Here is a 6095-nt window from a genome sequence, read left to right on the forward strand (position 1 = left end):
AGTGGAGTAGTACTTAGTTACTTTCCACCACTGTATAAGTGTATTTTTCAAAATGCATAGTACAGTAATTGATTACATGTACTTAGTTACTTTCCACCACTGTATAAATGTATTTTTCGAAATGCATGTATGTCTTTCATAAAACATTAAATGCGATGCTCTTACTTTGAAGGCAACCGGAAACCTTATAGTTGCTAGCTCAAAAACCGGATGTCTTATCGTTGCTACCGGAACGGAGCTCTGAAAATATACAACACGCAGTTACTTCCGGGTCAACGTATTTCAAGCATGCGCAGCTAAGGATTCAGGCACTGTTGCCTTTCGCCGCCTGGTGGAGGAGGTGTGTCACTGAATAACAGATATACATACATTGATTGATTTAATACTTTATTAACAGTTTGAAAAAAAGGCACGGTGGCACAGATTTATACAAAAGAATGCTAAAAGCATGACCCAGATAAGCCCTCAGGGCTTATTTCCATTAAGGTCCTGTGTATTCAATTCATCGAGACATTTAAAGACAAACAATAATATACAATATGCAAAAACATCATATATACGAGTAGTAATAAGAAAGAAAGATATCAGTTGGGGGTGGTGGAGGTCATTTCCAGTGATAAGCTTAGACTTTTTACTTGTTATAAAATAAAATAAAATGTGTGAAAAATGGTAAGTAATGTAAAGTATACATGATGTAACATGCAGGAGTGCACAATAATAATAATAATAATAATAATAATAATAATAATAATAATAATAATAATAATAATAATAATAATAATAAACTTCAGTCCTGGCCATTTGAAAATAGCAGATCTACAAGAGCTTGCTATTTTCAAAAGATTTGTTATACATTTTGAACTTGTGAAATGGGGCCATTCTACACAATAAGTATACTTTTACTTTTGGTACTTTAAGTATATTTTGATGCCGATACTTTTGTACTTTTACTCATACATTTTGAATACGGGACGTCTACTTAACAGAGTATATCTACATTGCAGTATTGATAGTAGTAGTAGTAGTAGTAGTAGTAAAGCATGTGAGTACTTTTTTTCTACCACTGGTTACAGTGGAACGTTGTGTCAACGTAGTTTCAACGTGTAATTGCAATGCAGATGGGGGACTGACTTGGACGTCGTTTCAACGTCTTATTGCAATGCAGCTGAGGTCTGACTTGAACGTCGTATCAACGTTGAATGGACGTCTTTTTGGTCGTTGGTGGTGGTGGTCTGACTTTGGACGTCGTATGGACGGTCTTATGGACGTCAGATGGACGGTTGTGTGCCAAGAGGTCTGTTGAAAAGACCTCCATGCAACAATTCAACGTTGGTCCCCAGTTTGATATGGCCAGGGGTCTTCAACAGGGGGGGTCAGGGACCCCTAGGGGTCCTCAACCCAAAGTCACTACAGGGCAGCCAAATCTTTGTGTGAAATAAACATTTTTTTCTTTCTTTTTTACATTGACCACTTGAACCCTAGCATCCCTACTCTGAGGGAACATTAGCCGAAAATAGCAAGCTCACAATGCCTCACAGCAGTTGTGAGCTTGTAGGTCGGCTATTTTCGGCAAAGAGATTATAAAATTATTATCAAGCGCTTGTGACTAAATAATAGGTAAAAACAGGTAACAGGTTTCTCTGAGCTGACCATAGAGTTATAATATATCGGAGCTGACAGGGTCCCTAAAGATACCATGATTGTTTATAGACTTATTGGACTGTTTGTTGTTATGGATACCAGAGTGAAACAGGAGTGATGTAGTTTCACCTTGAGGCCACAAGAGGGCAGCTGAAGTCTAAGGAAAACTCCTAACGCTATGGACCAGAGCTAAACTCAACCTTGAAGACATGATGTTAAATCCTGTTAACTTTTAGACAGTGGTGGACAGTTTGACAAAAATATCTGAACATGACATTTTTAATTAAAATGTTAAATTGTGATATTATCAAACATAACTATCAAACATATCTACACGTCAACATATTTAGTAGCTTTAATAGTTACTTTGCAGATTTATATTATTATTATTATTATAAAACATATAGTTAAGCCCTATTTTATATGTCAGCTATTAAAAAATAGTCGAAGTGTAGATCTGCTAATTCTGAAATCGTTTGACAAAACACACTTTTACTTTTGTAGCTATAAGTATATTTTCATGCCAATACTTGTGTAGTTGTACTCAAGTAAACATTTGAATGCTGGCCTTTTTACTTTATTGAAGATTTCTACATTGTGGTCCATTTACTTGAAGTAACTTAAAAAAAAAAAAAAAAAAATCGGAGTGCCTACTTGGTCACTGGTCAAATTATTAGACCTTTGTCAAGGGCAAGGCAGCCATATTGACATAAATAGTTGTGTAATGTTACATCCTTGGTGTCACCAATGATACTAATTAAATAAACATGCACAATATCAGCATCCTGACTCTGTTTGACCTGAATGAAACACAACCTTAATTCGTATCATTGGTGAAACTTGTAGGCCTACAGGATGTAACATTACACAGCTATTTATGCCAATGTGGCTGCTGTGAAAAGGTCTATTCCTGTGTAAGATTAAACTAGTATTATTATATTATTATGTCCAGTAATTTATGTTAAGGACATCCAGACAAACAGCGCCCCCAACTGGAGCTAGGTGGGGTGGTCGAAGTGAAATGTTATCTTATTGCTGCAGCCAATTGGTACTTTGAACCAGGACTCACCTGTGGGAACAAATCAATTAAGGAACTCTTAAAAGCCCCCAACTCCCCATTGGCAGTTCTCTTTGTTCAGAAGGACAACAGAGGCATGTGTTGTAGAGGCAAGGAACTATGGAATCATCTGGAAGATGAGCTTTCTAAAACATCACTTCCTTCAACGTAATGAAGCTTTTCTCCATCCTTGGTCTCTCTGCTCACTAAAAGGCCCTGTTCAGACTGGCAGCCCAAATCACATTGTTGTCCTATCCAGATTAGAACTAGATGTATTTGATCAGGTCTGAATAGTATAAAACCACATGGAAACTGATTCTTGTTTGAAATGTGATTCATATCTGATTTCTAAAGATGTGTGCCAGTCTGGACATTCTGACACTGAAGCAGGATTTATACTTTGTTGTACATACTTGTTATATACAAGTTCACAATGCAACACGTTGTTAGTTAGGGTAGAACATGCAAACCTCACACAGAAAGGCCCTTTCGCCAACAGGGTATGGGCACTGATGACGCAGAGGAGAAGACACGTCCGCACAGCGTCCCCGGCGGGAATCGAACCCAGGACCTTCTAGCTGTGAGGCGACAGCGCTACCGTCTGCACTAGGGCTGGGGAACATACGCCACCAAGGGGGGGAAGAGGCAAAAAAATGGAAGGGGAGAGGGGTGAGAAGGGGGAAGGAGAAAAAAGAGGAGAAAGAGAAAAAGAAAAAGAAAACAAACGTGGAAAAGATGAAAAATGCGACAGGCCCGTCTTTTTGTGCTTCTCCCCAATGATTCATCCAAGTACTTTATGAGTATACAAGATAGATTCATGAAAATTGGGACTTTGTCAATTTTAGGTATGCTTGGTGAGGATCCAAAGGTCGGGGCTGGTCGTGGGATCGATCCCCACCCACGGCGTGAAAAAAAAACCCTGCAATTAATTTAAAAAAAGAAACCTCCTTATTGTTTTAACCATCTAAATCAGCGTTGTCAAACTGGCGGCCCGCGGGCGTTTTGCGGCCCGCGGAAAGGTCCATGGCGGCCCGCAAAATACTTTTAAAAATAGTAAATTGATACTACATCTAACAGACATAGTCGCAGTTTGCATTGCCTTGCTGTGCGTCCAAGCAGCTCTCCCCCCTCCCCCACTCGCTGCTACTTGGCTGCAGCGAGTACCTCTGATGGCCCGCTGTAGAGAAGCATTGTCCCAGCTGTGGAATGTTCTGGCTGATTGGCTCGTTAACAGTCTACTCAACTACTAGTCGAGTAGTAATGGCTATATAGTAGAGCGGAATAGCAATACGATCGTGCACTTTTTGTAAGAAGGCTGAAACTTTCAGCATAATTAGTAAATAATATAAAATTAATTTTCAGAAGGGGAGGGAAGTCAAATTTGACCTCTGAGGGGTCAAATCCAAGATGGCCGCCCGTTTACAGGGTCTAAATGTCTAAATACTTAAAATGTCTAAATACTTTAAAAAAAACATTTAAGGCGTTCTTTCCAACTAAGTTGGGGTTGCCCATTCATTTGATGATACTTTGGAGATTGCCAGAACCCAAGGACATACATTAAATCAAGGTCAAGGTCAAATTACATAGTAATAAGTATATTTTAGCTTGGACACTGGGTTATACTGCAATATAGTGAAACTGTTCTTCCATTTTGTGACAATGTGAATAATACAAAACAAATAAACAGAATAAACCCATGGTGGTAGTCTACATTAATAAATTAATAGTAAATGACAATAATCAAGGTTCAAGGCTTCTTTATTGTCACATCTTGCGTACAGAAAGAGAAAAACAAGACAAAAAAACAACAACTTAACAGTCTCCAGAACAGAGGCACAGTGCAGTACATTTGAGTGCAGCTTTGGCACACTTGCATCGTCCAGTACACCCTTTGGTGCAGCGGATTAATTCATGGCACGATTTGGATGCTTCAGAGAGAGTGGTCCAAAATGGTTGCCACCCTTTTGTTTATTTTGTCCAGCCCCATTCAGATGGCTCTGGCATCTCTGGTTCCAGTACCAATGCCTGGTTCCAACAGTTTGCCTGGTAGCAAGTGCGCTTGATGTGTTGCTTGAGTGCTGCCTGGGTTGGAGGAATGCTCTCTAGTGTTCTTGACTTCTGTGTGAAGAGCTGTTTCCTGGCATCATTCACTTCCGTGCACTCACTGGTTCGGTCATACATGAGCACCACAAATCGCTCTAGCAGGAACATTGATCCTTCACTGACTTAACTTGGCATGTGTAGGAGTTCACTGAAAGCCTCATTCACCTCTGGGAATGACCTCCAAATTTCCCAGGCAGTCTCCTTTCCTCTGCCAGCGAATGCAGATACAGTGTCACACCCGGTGAAAGCGTGAAAGACTGGGAGAGTCAGACACTGTGTTGGAGTCATTGTGGCAACCATTTCATGCTACAACAGCTATGTACCGAAAGCTTGATCAAACACCAAAGGCAACCCACAGCTCATCGGAATGAAGCCAAAGACAGTACTACCACATCAGTATGAACAGTACGTATGGTCACCTTCTTACACCCCTTTAGCACAGTATCTGCCACATGCAGAAGCAGACAAGTGTCAGCCTCCTTGTGAACATGGGGCAAGGCAGGCCAAGTTTGAATCAGCAGGAGAATCAGGAGAACAGACGACTCCACTTCCATTGGTTGCATAAAGTTCCTTGCCCTCTGAGGAATGTTAATGAATTAATTGTCTAAACCCCTTCAGATGTGTCGCCTATATAAGACACACATGTTTGTTACACTGTCATTTGTTGATTCTGAGGAAATCATTGCACAATTTTTTTGGGCACATTTTTACCTTGACCTCGACCTAAATGCATTTCCTTGAAATCTGGTGATCTCAAAAGTATCACCAAATGAAAAGGCATCCCCTATTTAGTTGGAAATGATACATAAAACATTTTTCTACTGTGTTTGGTTCCAAACTTAAAGGGTTAGTTCAGATTTTTTGAGTATTTTCTGTAGGAAATACTTACCATTAATGTAGTGGTTACAAAGGTATTAATTGATTGCCCGAGTCCCGTGGTCAGAGTTATGGTCCGGTTCTGATAAATATGAAGTAGTTCCGGTAGATTAGTAGATTTGGTGGGGGCCGCTCATTAAAAATAAATGAAATAAAAAAACTAGCGTCATTTGTATTGTTGACCTATTTCTACCATATAGAGCAGGTTTCGTTCAATTTAGACCTCTCTGTCACATGGTACTAATGTTTGTGTCCAGATTCACTGCGCCGCGGCAGCCTACTCACGCACAATATATATATATATATATTTTTTTTTTTAAGCGAACATTTTCAACTCAAATCTTTGCTTCTGGGGGGTCCCTGGAACAACATATTTTTAGATGGGGGTCCGCGGCAAAAAAACATCATTTTGGGGGTC

Source organism: Gymnoscopelus braueri (assembly GCF_963280865.1).
Source record: "Gymnoscopelus braueri genome assembly, chromosome: 12".
NCBI lineage: Eukaryota > Metazoa > Chordata > Actinopteri > Myctophiformes > Myctophidae > Gymnoscopelus > Gymnoscopelus braueri.